The sequence below is a fragment of the Balaenoptera physalus genome (genome assembly GCF_965194825.1).
Source record: "Balaenoptera physalus genome assembly, chromosome: 6".
Taxonomy (NCBI): Eukaryota; Metazoa; Chordata; class Mammalia; order Artiodactyla; family Balaenopteridae; genus Balaenoptera; species Balaenoptera physalus.
Genome location: NC_138885.1, coordinates 44007612 through 44026811, shown reverse-complemented (window position 1 = coordinate 44026811; position 19200 = coordinate 44007612). Strand labels below are relative to the sequence as shown.

At 35.5% G+C, this 19200-nt stretch overlaps 1 protein-coding gene and 1 long non-coding RNA gene across 24 annotated transcripts in view; one reads left to right on the top strand and one right to left on the bottom strand.

Annotated features, from left to right (window-relative positions):
* LOC309662475 overlaps positions 1-17831 on the top strand; it is a 653064-nt gene extending 635233 nt beyond the window's left edge. The window contains exon 2 of the long non-coding RNA XR_014264720.1: positions 17674-17831. This is a non-coding gene — a long non-coding RNA (uncharacterized lncRNA). The remainder of the gene's footprint in view (positions 1-17673) is intronic.
* MBD5 (methyl-CpG binding domain protein 5) overlaps positions 1-19200 on the bottom strand; it is a 421403-nt gene that overhangs the window by 297296 nt on the left and 104907 nt on the right. The gene's annotated exons all lie outside the window — the stretch shown is intronic.

Below are 19200 nucleotides of genomic sequence, written 5' to 3'. Positions count from 1 at the left end.
GATAGCATTTATGTTTCTTGGGGTCAGTTGATAGTTTCTGACCTGGAGAGCTCAGGTCCAGGTCCTGGTGTTACCATAATGCCAGAGCTCCTGTGGTCAATGTGATGCCAAATCTGACGGATTACTATTTCTGGATCTTCACTCTGCTCAATGTCTCACTTTGGATTAGTGCTTACAGCCAACTGGATAGCTAAACCAAACTGGATGGCTGTCTTGAGCTCTGTGGGCCATATAGGGGCATCTTTGGTCACATACTACCCACTGATGTAGGTTTATTAAAGAGCGGTGACCTTTCAAAAGCTAAACATACCAGTGAGAAAAATAACTGTATATCAACTATATATCTGTACCAAGCAAGATCAATACTGTAGCTATGAAACTGATTTGTAGTTGTGATTTTTTGCAGAGAACAGAGAAAAAAAGGTGGAAAGCAAGTGCTGTGTGAAAGTAAAGAAATGACGTTTCCACTTAAACTGTGCCATGTTACTTATCATGCTATTTTGGACAATTATGCATGCATTTACTTCCTCTGAATTGTATTTTTACGACATAGTTGCCAAGCATTGGTCTATCTCTACTGCAGAAAGTAGTGCCCCAGACTTTGTCAGGGCACCTCTGCTGTCACTCTGTGGGTTCTGTGGTTGTCAGACTTACTTTTAAAGTGTGAATGCACGGGGTGGGTATTTTTGGGGGGGTGGGGTTGGGGGAGAGGTAGTAGGAAATGAAAAGGATAAGAGATTCACCTTGGAAGAATATTTTTCTTCTCAAAATGAAGAAGTCTGGTAAAGAAATATAGCACATAAAGCACTAAAAACTTGGGAAAAAAGAATAAAATTGTACTTTCGTATATTTTTAAAAGACCAGTTTGCAATATAAAATTATATACTATTAATAACTCTTGAGTGAAACAATCATTTTATGTACAATATACCTAATTTCTTATCATCTCAATTTTAATAACAAGAATAACAGAAATTTATAGCTGGGCAGCAACATGGATGGGCCTAGAGATTATCATACTAAATGAAGTAAGTGAGAAACAGACAGACAAATACCATATGATATCACTTATATGTAGAATCTAAAATATGACACAAATGAACTTATCTATCAAACAGAAACAGACTCACAGACAGAGACCAGAATTGTGGCTGCCAAGGGGGAGGGAGGGTGGGAGAGGGATGGACTGGGAGTTTGAGATTACCAGATGCAAACTATATATATATATATATAGAATGGATAAATAACAAGGTCCTACTGTATAGCACAGGGAACTATATTCAGTATCCTGTGATAAACCACAATGAAAAAGAGTATGTAAAAGAATATATATGTACGTATAACTGAGTCACTTTGCCGTACACCAGAAACTAACACAACATTGTAAGTCAACTATACCTGAATAAAATACATTTTAAAAAGAAGAAATTTACAACTAGAAGAAACCTTAGTAATCTCCCAGACCTTGCTTCATTTTCAAGAAAAGAAAACAGAGCTAAAAGGTTGACTTGCTGAAGGTCATAACAGCGATAAAAGGGCTAGGATCCAGGTCTCCTCATTTCCTCTCAAATGTCCATTTCACAAAAAACTTTAAAATACTATTAACATAGTTTTTATGCAATTTGCAGAGCTTTTCATTTGTGCTCCACAACATAATACCTTCTTCACATATGTACTTGTAGGAAGTATATAAGCATCGCACCACCTCCGAACTTGAGCATATTTCAAATCTGTATATGTCTTTTAATTATTTTCTTACTAACAGTGTGAAAGGTTGTTTGTGTACGGCTATATATTAAGAACTACACCTTGACTGTTAACAATTCCATTAACATGAAATACATCTGAATTACTGTAATTCTTTTAAAATTTACAGCAAGTCACCAGTCTCAAAAGATAAAGAGCCATTTTCTGAAAGTCATACCTTCTAAAATTAAGCAAAGTGTGGAAAAGGGAGTTGTGGACATGTAAATTAAAAAAAAAAATTATCCCAGCACTTTAATCCAAAGTTTTACTCCCCCGCCCACATTTTTTTATTGTTTTTCTCTCCGCTCCAAAACTACATATAAATAATATAAGAAAAGTGCTTCTAACAGCTCTTCATTGATCCATAAAAGGTTTTTAATCAACAATATAGTACTACTTCATTAACAAGTCATCTGTGTACAGAGTTTTTTGGCCTGGACATGAAACAGGTTGAAAGATGTTCCTTACTGAAGAAAATGCTGGCTCAGAATGAAGGCCAACATGAAGATAACTAGTCTAGATGCACCTGAGGGAAAGGCCTATTTACAATAAGAAATATAGTGAGTATAAATTATATTCTCACAAGTGCACAGTTGTTTAATTATGTTAAGAGTAAAATAGCTTTGGGGGGAAACCAAAACAAATCAATCCTATTTACAGCACAACTTCTCTAAGAAGATGTGTTTTAGGTTCCTGCTTTGGAGGCTTGGAGAATGTCTTCCCCTTGCTGTCTACTGGCATAGACACAACATGGAGGATCAAAGAATAAACCTTCTTCTCTAAAGGGAGCTCTCTAGGCACAGCACAAACGTGGCATTCATTAGATCTTCACAAACCAGATGCTCAGAATCCAGAATGCCTAGACTCATTCCTTGTGAATGGGACAACCTATAACAATTCAGTCACAGGAATTATAGGTTTTAAATGAACAGAAATCAAAATATTTTTTCCCAACCTGTGAAAATCTGATCTGGATTCAACTAATATTTAACTAACTTTCTAGTTTATGCTATATACTTTCCCTAATATAATGTGATTTCATCATCATTAAAACCTTAGGGTATAGGTGTTCTCATCTTCACTTAGCAGATGAGAAAACCAAGAGACTAAGAGAGGACAAAGCTCTGGCCCTGGATTGGAAAACTGTGGTGGTAGAACCCAAGCCCAAGTCTAGTGCTGACTCCATCTTTCCACATTGTTTTGTTAGTTGTTAGTATCAAAATTCAGATTTATTACATTTTAAAATTATTTGTCTGTTTTATTACAAAGTGATGGAGACAGCTTATAAAGTACCAGTACCATATATTAAAATGGAGATAAGTGAGAAAATTGAGATAAAGAAAAATTATGAGTGGGAAAACTTGAGATTAAGAAAGAGTTGTAGGAAATGAATGTTTTTATATAACATTATGATGACAGTACAGGAACATATTAATATATAAGACCTACTTTAGCAATATAGTGCTTTTTTCAAAATATCACTGATTCAGCAATGTTGTCAGGTGTAATCACTCTGGAATTCTCTTTTCTATGGGTCCCTCTATTTTCAGTGATGTAGTTGTCAACAATGATCCAAAAATCAGAGAAGGCTTCCCTTTTCCCAGGTGGCCAGGATGATGTGATCTCTGTGGGAACTCCGCCCTAGTAAATGGAACCTAGTTCCATTTACTACATGGTTTTCAAAGGTAGAAATGTATTTCCAATTCCAAAACAGTGAATTACCAAAAAAAAAAAAAAACTTATAACTTGGGGCTTGGGGGTTTCAGTTATTCCCTATTTGATGGAATAATGCAGAAGGTCTACAGAACTAGTACAGTGACCAAGAACATCTACATAGATATTTCTAGTTCCTAATATATTCATTTCCAGAGAGATTTTAATTCAAATATGATCAAACTCAGTTCAATAAATTACATTAGTATAATACCCAGTTTTGATCACATTATATATTATGAGAACTGGAAGGTATACTACATATTATATATGGAAAATAGAAGGAAGATGCCAAAGCCTAACTTCTCCTAAGTGTTATTAGCACTTTCCAGAAAAACACCTATGCAATCCACTTCAAACCCATCTTTTCAATTAAATATTTATTAATTAGTATTCAAAGTACAATTTCCTCCTGGGAAGAAACAGAGTGTATCCATTTAACACAGCACAAAAATAGCATACAGTATAACAAGGTTTACAAGCCTGGCTTTTATCCTATAAATGTTTTTGGATCTTGTGACATAACTAATTCCCCATTAGAGTAAAGAAAGCTGACACACTCCTCAACTGGGCTAAGGGGTCAAGAGTCGAGTTTATCTGTCAATGTTTAAATTCACGTGCCTCTGAAATGACTGATGTAAGTGGAAAAAGTGCAAAGGGAAAGAAGTTTAACTCCACCCCATCTCAGTCCCATTCTCATGATATGCTCCTGCTCAGCACAAACTTCGGTTTTCTGAGCGGGTGCAGTCCTTTGTGGTTTACTGAGAATCTGACATTCCAGGTCCTCTACTTCCAAGTCTGCCACTATAATATCTTGTGAGGGGACAAAATTACACACAATATACATTTAAAATTCTCCTCTCTGCTCACCTACGTACCTATCCTCTTCCCTTTCTTCCTTCTCTTTCTTGCTTCAAAGATAGAAATTAGATATGGTATGACTTACTTCTCCAAACAGACTACGGGAATAAATGCGCATCACTAGGTTTGACACTAAAATTTAAATATTATGACTAAAATAGATCTTGGAAGAAATAACAAATGCTCACCTACCAAAAGCATTTCCTGGATTGTTAATAAAACCTGGCTCTTGAAGCTATAAATAACTTATTAATTCCAATGTAGATATCTCAACATATACATAATTTTAGACTTCCATGTTGTTAGCATTATATATACATCATAGTTCTTCTATTAAACTAACATTAAAGAACATAACTGGGTCTTCTCTCTTAATACAGTAAAATTTGGAAACCCTACTGTGTGAGACCGGTTTCAGGTGCTCTTGAGTGTTTTAAGGAGTACAAAGAGTTGGAGATATCAATGTGCACAAATCACCATAAAAGCAGAGATACAAATAAAATACCATGGAAACTAAGAGGTGGGAGGGAGTAATAACTCCTTTGCAACTCTTGAAGAATTAAGATATAAAGCAAATCAAATTCTGGTAGACTGAGATTCAAAATCTAATACTAAGGAACTCAGATGCAAGTCTATCCCTAATTATAACTTTCAACACGAATCTCATAAACTCCTCTGCTTATCCATCTCAAAGATATCTCCCACAATAGATCCAATGTCTTGGAAAGATCCCACTCAACAGCTTCTTGTTATATTTCACGTGACCTCTGAAAATGCCATCAACTCTAGGAAGCTCTCTCACCTGGTCTCAAACGCTGTGATTGTTCTCTATAACATGTAATGACTACCCTACCCACACTACTTACTATTCATGATATCAGTGTACACTTACATAACTACCTTAAACTTTGGTACCTTAACTGTCAGGTACTGTGCTGAATTGCTTTACTTGTATTTATTCTTTTGATCCTCACAACAACCCTGCATGCTACTTAACAAAACCGACTCTATTTCATGCATCAAGAAACTAAGGTTTACAAAAATTAAGTCACATGCGGAAAACTAACAAAATTAATAAATTATAGTCAGGAAGTCTAGCTCCAGAGGCCACACTACCAATCAATAAGCAATACCACCTTGCTTAACATTGTTGTAAATGTTATATTAAAAAACTCTTGCCTATGAGAGCCTGAGATACCATGACAATTCCATTTGCTTTGTGTATACATGAGATAATTGCACACCCAAATCATCTGTGGAACATCTTAACACAGATATCCATAACCCACCCTAGAAGATATTGATTCATTTTGTCCACAGTTGGATTGGGTTTCTATATGTCTAGAAAACCCCACAGGTATTTCTGATGTATAGCCAGGGTTGACAGCTAATGTACATTACACACTTCTACAACACAGACAAATTTTAAATAGCATGAGCGCCAATTTGGATTTCTCAGTGGCTGCCATGAACACTGTATTAAGAAGGATACTAGGGCCAGTGCAAGCTCAGATTGCCTGGATTCAAATCTTGGCTTTGGCATTAATTACCTGTGTGACCTTGTGTTCAGCTTCCTTATATGAAAACATGAATAATACTGGTGTTTACTAGGGTTGCTGAGATGAATAAAAACTTTACTAAGTAAGGAATTTAGAACGGTGCCTGGCACATGGAAAATTTCAATAAATATTAGCAATTGTCATAAGAGTGGCATCCTAAGTACTAATTATTTGCCAATTCAGACCTGAGAAATGACACTCTTGGGGGTTGAAACTTAATGAGTTTAATGCTATACCTATGAGAAAAGACATTTAATATGTACACTTCTAACTGAGAAACATACTTAGAACACAATTTATTTGCAGATTGAGGACTATTTGTATTTGAGGCTTTGTGGTAGTGATGTCCAGCATGGCACAGAAAAATAAAACCTATGTTGTGTAGTAGAAAAAGCACAGATTTAGAAGTAGGGTACTAGTGTTTGAGCCTCAACTGACTACTCAATTTAGTAATTTACTCAATTTAGTACTCAACTGTACTCAATTTACACTTGCTCTGTATAAACCAGAGCAGAACATTCAACTTTTTGTTCTCTCTGTAAAGTGGGTATATAAAGTTTTAACTCTGCAATGTTTCTGTGAAGATTACATGAGATGATGAATGTGAATGTATTTAGTATACAGTTGGACACATGGTAAATATTCAATAAATTTGATGTTCCCCCCATGTGAGCCCCCCAATCCTATTTAACCTATTTAAAGCTAAAAGACAATATAAACTGCCAAGTATAACCTCCCAATTTAGTATGTTAATAACATTTTCTCTATTCTGGCTCTTCGTACCATGATGGTTAAGGTTCTGGATATAATGAACAGACCACTGACAAAATTGGAGCCCCCATGGCTGATGATCTTAACAGAGTCAACTGCAAGGGACTCGAATGGAAAGCCTGTCATTTAAACCCAGGGACAAGGGCTTCATGTGCTTAAAGGAGCTCAAAGAATACTCACAATTTTCTTCCCATCTTTTTCTACGTATGCTTGTTTTACAAAACTGTCCAAAGGTATAATTTTGTATTCAATGCTCTTCATATGACATATTCTCTTGAGCATTTCCCCATTTCGTTAAAAATTCCTTACAAATATTATCTGCGATGGCTGCATAGTTGACTAGCATATAGATGTATCATATATAATTGCTCCCTTTCTGTTAGGCTTTGATTTTGTTTATAAATTTTTTTTCTTAATAAATTTATTTATTTATTTGTTTTTATTTTTGGCTGTGTTGGGTCTTCGTTGTTGTGCGCGGGCTTTCTCTAGTTGCAGTGAGCGGGGGCTACTCTTTGTTGCGGTGCGCGGGCTTCTCATTGTCACGGCTTCTCTTGTTGCAGAACACGGGCTCTAGGCGCGTGGACTTCAGTAGCTGTGGCGTGAGGGCTCTAGAGCACAGGCTCAGTAGTTGTGGTGCATGGGCTTAGTTGCTCCACGGCATGTGGGATCTTCCTGGGCCAGGGATCTAACCTGTGTCCCCTGCATTGGGAGGCGGATTCTTAACCACTGCGTCACCAGGGAAGCCCTGATTTTGTTTATAAATTTTTGCTATTATAAATAATGCTGAACAGAATATCCTTATTCACTAACATTTCTATATTATTTCCTTAGGATGAATATTCTAAAACATAATTTATTGAGGTAAAATGCGCATAACGTAAAATTAACTATTTTAAAGTGAACAATTCAGTGGCATTTTGTACATTCACAATGTTGTGCAACCACCACCATTACTTCTGAAACATTTCCATCAGGATGAATATTTTGAGGTATTAATAAGAATGAACATTAAAAAAAATTTCAATATATACTGTTAAACTGCCTTCAAAAAGTAGTCCAATTTATACTTTCATCAGTAGTATCTGAGAGAACCCATTTCATAGCACACTTACTTCCAAGTATATTAAAAAGTAAAAAACCTTGACAGTGAGAAAGGTTTTACAAAATATCTTTCTTCATTTTCAGTGATGAACAGTAAGGTTTTGATTTTTAAAATATTTACTTGTCATCTATGTTTCTTCTTTTCAGAGCTGTCCATAGTAATGAGACAATTCTGAGATTCCATTAGGCATCTGCAGTAGTTTTTACAATGGATGCTTTAAAGGTTCCTATGTAAGGGATACATGGGCTCAGATGAGGTTAAACTTGAGATTATTCAGGGTCTCTGGAAGTGCCAGGAAGGCTAGTTTTGTGTTTTGGGATACTTACATACCTACATTGGTGAAATCATTCCATTGTCTATGATAAAACACTAGGTTTTTAAAAAACAGTAAGCAGAGATGAAAAATATAAAGCATTATTGTAAGAAAGCAAAAATGAACAAATATTTTCATTCAAATATTAATTTACAAAATGATTTAAATATTTAACAGTGAGCCTATCACTCTGCGGCTAAAAGTAAAGGAATTCTAAAATTACTAAAAACGATTAAGAGTGCACAAGTATGATAGGGAAATTTCTGCAAGTTTTGAAAGTCAAATCTAAAGATAATGCTAAATTAAGAATGTAATGCCTTTAGATTCTTTAAAAAGATGCAACTCAGACTCATACATGAGATTGATTTGGGTGGGATAGTCTCTGAGAATTACAGCTCTAAGAATTTATTACATTAAATTCACTAAACATTTGTTAAGTGTGGCTAAGTGCCATGCACTATACTGAGGCTAAGGATACACAGATGAAAACAAAAACAAAAAACCCATAGACCTTCAACGAATTCACACTAGTGGAGAAGATTAACATATAAACAAACTGTTATAGAATTGAGATAATTGCAATGAAAAGATCACATAGAAGTGGGTGATAGCAAAGAAGAGGAAATGATTAGCTTTGAGTTTTCAGGGAAAGATTCTTAGAGAAGAAGACATTTGAGATTAATTTTGAAAGCAAAAATGAGTTCATGAAGTTGGCAAGGTCCAAAGAATATTCCAAGTATTTGCTAAGGCCTGGAGACTTAAAATTTCTGTGTTCTGGAGGGTAATTACAAGCAGTTCCACACTACTAGTACATAAACACAGAGTGGGGTGTTAGGGAGCTGACACTGAAGAGGCAAAAGGCAGATTAATGAACCCTGGGTGCTGAAAAGGGAACCCGCACACACTGTTGCTGGTAACGTAAATTGGTGCAACCACTATGGGAAACAGTATGGAAATTTCACAAAAAATTAAGAATTGAACTACCATGTGATCCAGCTATCCCACTTCTGGGTATTTATCCAAAGAATCCAAAAACTCTAATTTGAAAAGATATATACATCCCTATGTTCTTCACAGCATTATTTACAATTGCCAAAATATGGAAACAACCTAAGTGCCCATCAACAAATGGATAAAGAGGATGTGAAAATATATATATATATACATTTGTTTTTATTTATATTTATATATATACACACATACAAGTATATGGAATACTACTCAGCCATAAAAATGGATGAAATCTTGCCATTTGTGACAACATGGATGGACCTTGAGGGTATTCTGCTAAGTGAAATACGTCAGATGGAGAAAGACAAATATCATATTATTTTACTCATTTGGGGAATCTAAAACACAAACAAAATAAATGAACAAACCAAATCAAACAAAAACAAATATGTAGATACAGAGAACACAGTAGTGGTTACCCGAGGGTAAGGAGTGCATGGTGTGGGTGTGTGAAATGGGTAAAGGGGATCAACCAGATGGTGATGAATGGAAATTAAATTTTTGGTGGTGAGCACTCTGTAGGGTATACAGAAGTGGAAATATGTTGTACATATGAAACTTATGTTATAACCCAGTGTTACCTCAAATAAAAAATAAATTAAAAAAAACAGAACGTGTGCTCTATTATAGAACTTGAATATAACATAAAGCCAATAGGAAGTCATTGGTGGGTTTTAATTCTGGGAGATAAATTACTATATTCAAGTCATAAAATGATCATTTTGGTAACAAATGGATTAACTGAACATTTTAAAAGGACCTGAAGATACCAGACATGATCTGGCTCTTTGTACCTCTCCAGCTTGAGTCTGAGCTACTCTCCTCTGTCCTCTAGCTGGTCACATTATGCTACATTCAGTTCTATTTTCTGGGCATTCACACAAGTGGTCCCTTTGCTTGGAAAGGTCTAACTCCCACTTTGAGGGTCTAACTCCCACTTATCTTTTAGATCTCAACTGGAAGATAATTTCTGCTGGAAAGCTTGCACTAACCCTCATAAATCAGAGTTGCCCACCCACCACTAAGTACTAGGACTGCTAGAACTTCCAATCCCAAAGCACTTATTACACAGTCATGTTACTAACTGCCTGTATGATTTTCTCTCCAATTACTGTGAATTTTGTTAAGGACAATGGTCATGTCTAGCTTGATGACCATTATATCCACAATACCTAGTGCAGGGCTTGGAACACAGAAGTTGTTCAAAACAATCTCTTGAATGAGTGTTGAACATAAAGTGTGAGGCTAGCAGCAGGTCAGTCAGCTGATCAATAATAAAGGCTTGAACTAAGGCAAAAGCAGTGAGAATGAAGAGGATAGACAGGAGCGTAATATAGGAGTTGTAATCCCTAAAACTTGTGAGTTACTAGATGTAAGAGGAGGAAATGAAAGGAGAATGATAGAGTTAAGTAGTGAAGGCTAGTTCCCTATTTTTAAGAAAAGTATAGACAGGACCAACACAATTATGTTTCCTATAACTCTTTGACCTCTCTCCTACTGCTCTCTCCCTCACACAAGCCAGGCACAATGGCTACCTTGCTGTTTCCTCAAAACGCCAGGCACACCCTTGCCTCACAGTGCGCAGCTGCTATTTCCCCATCCTGAAATAATCTTCCTCCAGATATCCACATGGCTTGCTCCCCCACCTCCTCAGATCTTTGCTCAAATGGCACCTTTTTAGTGATTGACTTCCCCCAAAATCCTACTTAGAATTGCAACCTTTATCCTCATCTTGGCTTTCCTTAGTTCTCTTCCCTGCTTTATTTTTCTCCACAGAATTTATCAATATCAGACACACAACATATTTTATTTTCTTTGCCTCCCACTAGAAATAGGTTCCCTGAGGGGTAAGGATTTGTAATTTGTTTACTTCACTACTGTATCCCCAGGGCTTAGAACAGAGTAGGCACTCAATGAATACTGAATTAATTGAATGAATGAATGAACAGTGTTGCCCATATGGGCAGAGAGAAGAAAGAAAAAGTATGCAGGAGATGATTATAAGTTCATTCTTAGATATACTTCATTAGGAGACGTCTGTGGGATATACCAACCGGTGCTCAGGGAAAAGCTTTCAGCTGGTGCCGTGAAGCATTTCATACCCAGAGACAATGTGTAGAGGAAAAAGGAAATTATAAAGACCTATAGAAATTGGGAAACACCAGTATTTAAGGAGTGGGCAAAGGAAGAAGAGCATGCAAAGAAATCTGAAGAAGAATACCCACAGGAGTAGGAAAAACCCTAGAAAAGGGGAAAAGAAACAATTTCAAGAAGTTCAATAGCATCAAATATAACAGAAACTAAAATAAAGGAAGAGGACGATCCATAGGATTTCATAAATAGGTCAGTGTTGAGGCAATGCAGTCTTAGAAGAGCACAAAATAATCATGAGAATAATTACCACTTACTGAGCACCTACTTATACGCTATGCAAGATGCTTCATGCTAAAATATACCATATCTCGAATCCTCCCAACCACACTGCCAGGTAGCTATTCTATTACCTAAATTTTATAGAAGAAACTTAGGCTCAGAAAGGGTAAGTGGCTCATAGCCGTACAGATGAATAACAAGTGAAGGAGCTAAGGTTTGAGTCATAATGAAAACACACTTAAAAATATTTTGTTCATTTGACACTCAATATAAATTCCACATAAATTAATTTTCCATGTAATTAATTTTCCAGGTACAAAAAGCTTGCCACTTTAAGCACCAATACTCACATATTTTAAAGATCTCTAAAAGAAAAAATTTTAAAGCTTACACTTGATAACTCAAGAATGCCCATTATGACTATTACTTGCTGTGTTTATGCCTTTGGGAACTCTTGAGTTGTCTGGAGTTTTTGCTTTTATGATGAAAGGCACTACAATGATTTTTTTAATTTGAGTATCTGTATCTTCATTTCATAATTTTTCTGCCTGTGGGCCAGAACCATGCTAACTGCTATACATATGTCATTTTATGTAGTCCTCACCACGTGTTTATAATTTAAACATATAAATTACTAAAAACGATGTAATTTATAATTTAAGTTTATAATTATAATTTAAGTTCTATTATAAGCATTTATAATTTAAGTTCTATTATAAGAAAAAAGAAGCATAGAGGGGTTAAATAACTTATCCAATGTCACATAGCCAGTCCTAGCAAACGTTCTAAGTGTCTAAGCCTCCAACTCCAAAACTCAAATTCTTAATTCTGACTCAGCTGTTTTCCAGGCTAATTTTCCAAGGAGGTCCTTAGTCACTTTGCAGATAGTTCAGATTTCCAGATAAGTAATTGCAGATAGAAGAAGTATTGCCCTAAATAAACTCTGAGTTATTAAACTTCCAGAAAATGTAATGTTAACTGGGAAAAAAAAAGTTAAACTTTTAGAATTTTGGACAAATTCTAACAATTTGAGAAAAAAAATGGAAGCAGGTAGCATATTAAGCATAACTTTACCCACCTGTTAAATGTTTACCAACACAGCAAATCTTCAATATTTGTGAGTGCTCTGTCCTAATCGTTTAATAACTGCATTAATTTCCTATTTGTTGCCAAAATAAATTACCACAAACTTATGGCTTAAAACAACACAATTTATTACCTTGTTGTTCTGTAGGTTAGTAATCTTGCATGGGTCTCACTGGGCTAATATCAAGGTGTTGGCAGAGCTGCATTCCTTTCTGGAGGCATTTAAGGAGAATCAGTTTCCTCGCCTTTCCCAGCTTCTAGAGGCCTCACACACGCCTTGGCTTGTTTTTCCCTCCTCCATTCTCAAAGCCCACAAGGGCAGGTTGAGTCCTTCCTTTTCACATGAAATCCCTCTCACCTCCTCTCCTGCCTTCCTCTTTCACTTTTGAAGACTCTTATGATTACACTGGGATCACCTGCATAATCCAGGATACGCTCCCTTTTTTAAGGTTTAGCAACTTCAACTTCACCTGCAACCTTAATTCCCCTTTGCCATTTAAGGTAACACATTCACAGGTTCTGAAGATTAGAACATGGACATCTTTGCGGAGCATCATTTTTGGTATTGTGTCTACCACAGTAACCAAGAAAATCCTCAACCATAGTATGGTATGATCCTACTATTGAAGAACAGGGTGGAGACATGTGTTTTCCATTTCTTTTTATTCCTCTTACTGATAGAAAAAGAAGGAAAGAGATACTAGCTTGATTGGGAAATACTAAATTGGATTATACTATATGGCAGGAAAATTTAGACTGAATTTTAAAAATCTGTCTTGCAGATCTTAAAAATAATCTTCAGATATCCTCAGTCTAGGCAATAATATTTAGCAGCATATTGCTATGGTCCTAAAAGGTACTTACCTTCTGTAAAAGTAATAGTATCTTTCTGTTAGTCATCATTCCTTCATCCTTTGCCCTTGGAATTGATAAAGACTTTCACCCTGCCTGGGACTGCCCTTTGCCCTCTAAATATACATATATTTAGAGCTCAAGCTATTTGAATGAAAAATATTTGTAATTCATCTTGAGTGTTAAGCAAGGACTACACTTTTCAGAGGTTTTACTGTATTTTAGAAGAGTTAGTTATCCCAACTAATTTTTCCAGCAGTAGAAACACGTGTGGGCAATACATTTTAAGCCATGAGTGGGGAAAGCTTCGGCATCATCTGCTTATCATAGCTCACCTTCCCTTCTTTCCCTGTTCCTCCAGTTTCCCAGATGGTAACTTAAACTACCCCCACTTCCACTGCAAGAAGCTGAACAAGGAGGAACTGTTAACCATAAATAAACAATAATTCACAAATTGCCAAATAAAGGAGGGATGTCTCTGATATTAAGTGAAACTATAAACTAACCTTTATTACAAAAGCAACAAAAAATAAACTGCGTAGGAATAAACTTAAAACTTAAGTAGGATCAATACGAAGAAAACTTTGAAACTCTACTGGGAAAACTGGACAAAAATGAAATAACATACCTTGTTGTTAGAATGATGTTAACACTGGAAGGGTAACAACTATCCCAAAATTAATGTATAAATATATTTACTGCAGTATTTCTCAAAGTATGGTGCCTCAGACCAGCAGCATCAATGTCACCCTCGGAATTTACTAGAAATGCAAATTCTGAAGCCCCAGCCCAGACTTAGTGTATCAGGAACTCTAAAGGTAGGGTCCAACAAACTATGTTTTAACAAGCTTTCCACATGATCCTGATTGATACATGCAAAAATTTGAGATCACTGTTTTTTTTAATGTAATATCAACAAAAGTAACAACAGGATTTGTTTCTTCAAGAAGGAAACAGAATTAGACAAGCTGATTCTAAAGGTCTCATGGAAAAAATAAACATTAAAATTTGGCACTAGAGAAGGGACCAATTGGCAAAGACATCAATGGCAAAGAATGAAGAGTCCAGAAATATTCTTTATACATAAAAGAATTTAGTACCCAAAAGGAGTGGCATTTTAAATCAAGGGGAATGGTGCAGAGATAACTCGTTAGCACTCACAATGAACCAGCCAAATAAATGAATAAATGGAACAATAAGTTCTTGGAAGAAATTGTTTGAATTTTCATAAACTTAGAAGAAGCAAAGACCTTTCTAAAAAGACATAAAACCACAGGAAGAAGACTGAAAAATTTGACTATTTTTAAAAAATTAAGAAAAAAAAATACTGTAAACTATGCCAAATGATAAACAATCAACTAGAGATAGGAATATTTGTAATACATAAAACAGACCTAAAGTCTAATCACCCTAACTCACAAAGATCTATTACAAATCAAAAACTTGCTTAAAAAAAAACATGAATGAAGGAGATGAAAAGAGGCACTCTTAAGGGCGGTGTGTGGTGGTGGAGGAAGATTTACAAATATGTAAAAAGGTATTAGTAAAAAGGTATTAGAGAAGAAAATTAAAACGATATATTTTTCCATCTTTGAAATTGGCAAAATGTATTTTGTAATACAATGTGGCAAGGGTGAGGAGAAACAGCATTCTCTTTCACCAGGGACAGAAGTATAAACTGATGAAACATCACTGGAGCAGCAATTTATCAACATCCATCAAAATTTAAAAACAAATACACCTTACATTACATAGGTAGGGATTTATCCTATAGTGATATCAGCACACACGGTCAAGATGTAAATGCAATAATGTTTACTCCATCGTTGTTTGAAATAAAAACACAGTAGACCAACCCAAATATCTGATACTAGAAAATGCATAAATAATGGACTATCCATCATGGAATACCAAACAACTACAACAAGAGCAAAACCAGACTAAGATAGCTTCATCAATATGGATCAATATGGACCAATATCTAAGGTAAATTATCAAGTGCAAAGAAAATGGTATAGAATATAGTATACAGTATATTTCTATATGTAAAAAGGAAACATAGATCTTATCTCTATACACATATATGCTTCTCTAGGCATATATTTATGAAGAACACAATTGCTAATACTAGTTAATATTCCAGTTGGGACGGGGGAAAAAAGGTGTTTAGGGTAGAAATCTTATTTACAGTACTCTTTTGTTCTATTTGTACTATTTGAATTGTTTTTAAAAAACAGAGATCGATATTTGGAATGGTAGAATAAAGACCTCCAAAAATAGCTTCTGCATAAAAGCAATGATAATACTGGAAAAAACTGTCAAAATCACCTTTTTCAAAACTCTGGAAATTAACTGAAGGTTTAATGACAATCCAAGGACTGTTTATTCAAGATAAATGGCTGAATCTTGGTAAGAAGAGCAAATCTTATGACATTTTAATTTTTGTTAATCCCATTCCCCTCTCAGGTTCTGGAGTAGCCTTGAAAACCAAGAGCCACATAATTCTGGTAGCTATATAAACTTGCAGTTTATCAGCCACTTAAGGGATTAGTACAGATTTAGAGTTCCCCAAAATGTCCATCCCCAGAGAACTGTCACTATTTGACTAATCTTGCAGGTCATTACATGGTTCCATTTTGCACTTCATTTCATTTGACTCAGACCTACCTCTGTAAAAACAGTCCTCCCCCCAGGGCATTTGTTGAGGACAATCAGCAGCAACTGTTTAACACTAAAGCTATTGGAGGTGGCTTTGATAGTTGGGACTAACAAGAGGCTGATCAAAAAAATTAAAGGGAAAACTGGAGAATGGGATGTCCACACAGGGCTATGAAAAGGTCCAACATACCCTGGAGGGTCATGAACAGTCATAGGGCTTTGCGCATGACCATGAAAGACCTGAGAAGGTTCTAAGCTCTCACCTCTGGCTGACTTTGAGGCTCTGTGTAAGGAGAAAGTGAAGGCTAAGTCTAAGGCAGAGTTGTAAACTGCCTGATGGAGCATTGAGAACATACCCCAACACACACACAGAGCCTTCCCAGGGAAGGCTAAGAAATTTATTAGTTCAACCTCCCATCAATCATTAGATAGCCACTAAGGTAACAGAACAGAGACTTTAGTGATCAAAAATAACAAATAATCCAGACTTTATAGAAAAATCACTTAAAAAACAAGTAGCAACAACAACAGAGACAGCAACAATAACAAACCTTAGGGAGGATGGCATCTGATTTCTAGAGTTGATAATTATTCAAAATGTCAAGTTTTAACAAAAAAATATGAGATATGCAAACAAGGAAGTATGGCTCATAAATAGGAAAAATAGCAATCAATAGAAACTGTCTCTGAGGAAGCCCCAAAGTTAGACTTATTAGACAAGATTTTAAATCACCTATAATAAATAAGTTCAAAGAACTAAAAAAAAAAATGCCCAAGAATTAAATGAAAATATGCAAATGATGTTTCACCAACTACTGAATCACAATAAAGAGAGAAAATTTTTAAAAAATAATAAAACAAATTCTGGCATTGAAAAGTAAAATAACTAAAGTTTGAACAGCATATATAAACTGGCAGAAAAAAAGTATCAGTTAACTTGAAGACAGGTCAATTGCGATTATCCAATATAAGAAGCAAAAAGCAAAAAGAATTTAAAAAAATTAACTGAGCCACAGACACCAGTGGGACAGCATCCAGCATCCCAGGGAATGCAAAACAGAAGTCCCAGAAGGAGAGGAGAGAGAGAAAGGAGCAGAAAGAATATCTGAAGAAATAACAACTGAAAACTCCCCAAATATACCGAAAAAAGCAACATTAATCTTAATATTCCAGAAGCTCAACAAAAGTACACTAAACTCAAACAGATCCACACTCAAACACATCATAGTCAAAATGTCAAAACAAAGACAACAGATAATCTTTAAAACAGCAACAGAAAATAGACTCATTGTGTACAGGGGACCCTCAGTAAGATTAAAGGCTGACTTCTCATCAGAAGCCATGGAGGCCAAATGGCACTTGGAAGACATACTCAAAGTGCTTAAAGAAAACAACTGTCAAAAAAGAATCTTACATCCAGCAAAACTATTCTTTAAAAACGAAGGAGAGGGGCTTCCCTGGTGGCGCAGTGGTTGAGGGTCTGCCTGCCGATGCGGGGGACACGGGTTCGAGCCCTGGTCTGGGAGGATCCCACATGCCGCGGAGCGGCTGGGCCCGTGGGCCACAATTACTGAGCCTGCGCGTCTGGAGCCTGTGCTCTGCAACAGGAGAGGCCGCGATAGTGAGAGGCCCGCGCACCGCGATGAGGAGTGGCCCCCGCTTGCCGCAACTAGAGAAAGCCCTGGCACAGAAACGAAGACCCAACACAGCAATAAATAAATAAATAAACCCAAAGGAAAAAAACAGAGTGGTATAATAATATTAAAAAAAAAAAAAAAAAAAAGAAGGAGAAATCAAGATATTTCCAGAAAAACAAAAACTGAGGGAATATGTTGCTAGCAGTTCTGCCCAGGAAATAAAAAAGAGAATCCTTCAGACTAATACTAGACAATAACTGTAATCTACATTACAAAGAGCACCAGTAAAGGTAACTACATAGATAAGTATAAGAGACAGTATACATATATTTTTTTATTGTAATTCTTTTCTTCTATAAGATTTAAAAGACAGCTGCATAATTTTAAAACTTTGTTGATGGATTGATAGTGTATAAGAAATGTAATTTATATGACAATAGTAGTACAAAGTAAAGAAGGGAATGAAACTATAGTGGAGCAAAGCTTTTGCAATGAAATTAAGTTGGTATTAATCTAAACTAGATTGTTTTAGGTTAAGATGTTAATTATAGTCACCAGGGCAACCATTAAGAAAATAGCTGAAAAATACAGCAAAAGAAGCAACAAGAGAATTAAGATGGTATACTAAAAAAAAAAATCTATCGAACTCAAAAGGTGGTAATAACGAAAAAAAAAATAAAAAACACAGACAGCAAGTAGCAAAATGGCAGATGTAATTCTTACCTTATCAGTTATTACATTATATATAAATGGGATAAACACCCCAATCAAAAGTCAGAAATTGGCAGAATGGATTAAAAAATATGATCCAGTTATATACTGTCTACAAGAGAAACATTTTAGATTCAAAGACAAAAACAGGTTGAAACTTAAAGGATGAAAAAAATATGCCATACAAACAGTAACCAAAAGAGAGCTGGAATGGATACACTAATATGAGACAAAGGAGACTTTAAGACAAAAATTTTTACTAGAGATAAAGAAGGGCATTTTATAATAATGAGTCAGTTTATCAGAAAGACATAACTATTGTAAACATATATGCACTTAACAAAAAAGTCCCAAAATACTTGAAGCAAAAACTCACATAACTGAAGGGAAAAAATAGACAATTGAACAATAATAGTTGGAGACTCCGCTATTCCATTTTCAACAATGGACAGACTAGGCAGAAAATTAGTAAGGAAATAAAAGACTTAAAGAGTACTAAAAATCAACGGGACCTAACAGAGATCTATAGAACACTCCAACCAACAACGGTAGACTATCATTCTTAAATGCACATGGAAATTCACAAATATGTGGAAATTAAATGACACATTCCTAAATAATCAATGAGTCAAATAAGATATCACGAGAGAAATCAGAAAATATTTTAAATGAATAAAAATGTAAACAGAATACACCAAAACCAGTATGATTCAACTAAAGTAGTGTTCAGAGGGAAATTTATAGCTGTAAATGCCTTTTTTTTTTAAAAAAAAAAAAAGAAGAAAGATCTCAAGTCAAATCAGGAAT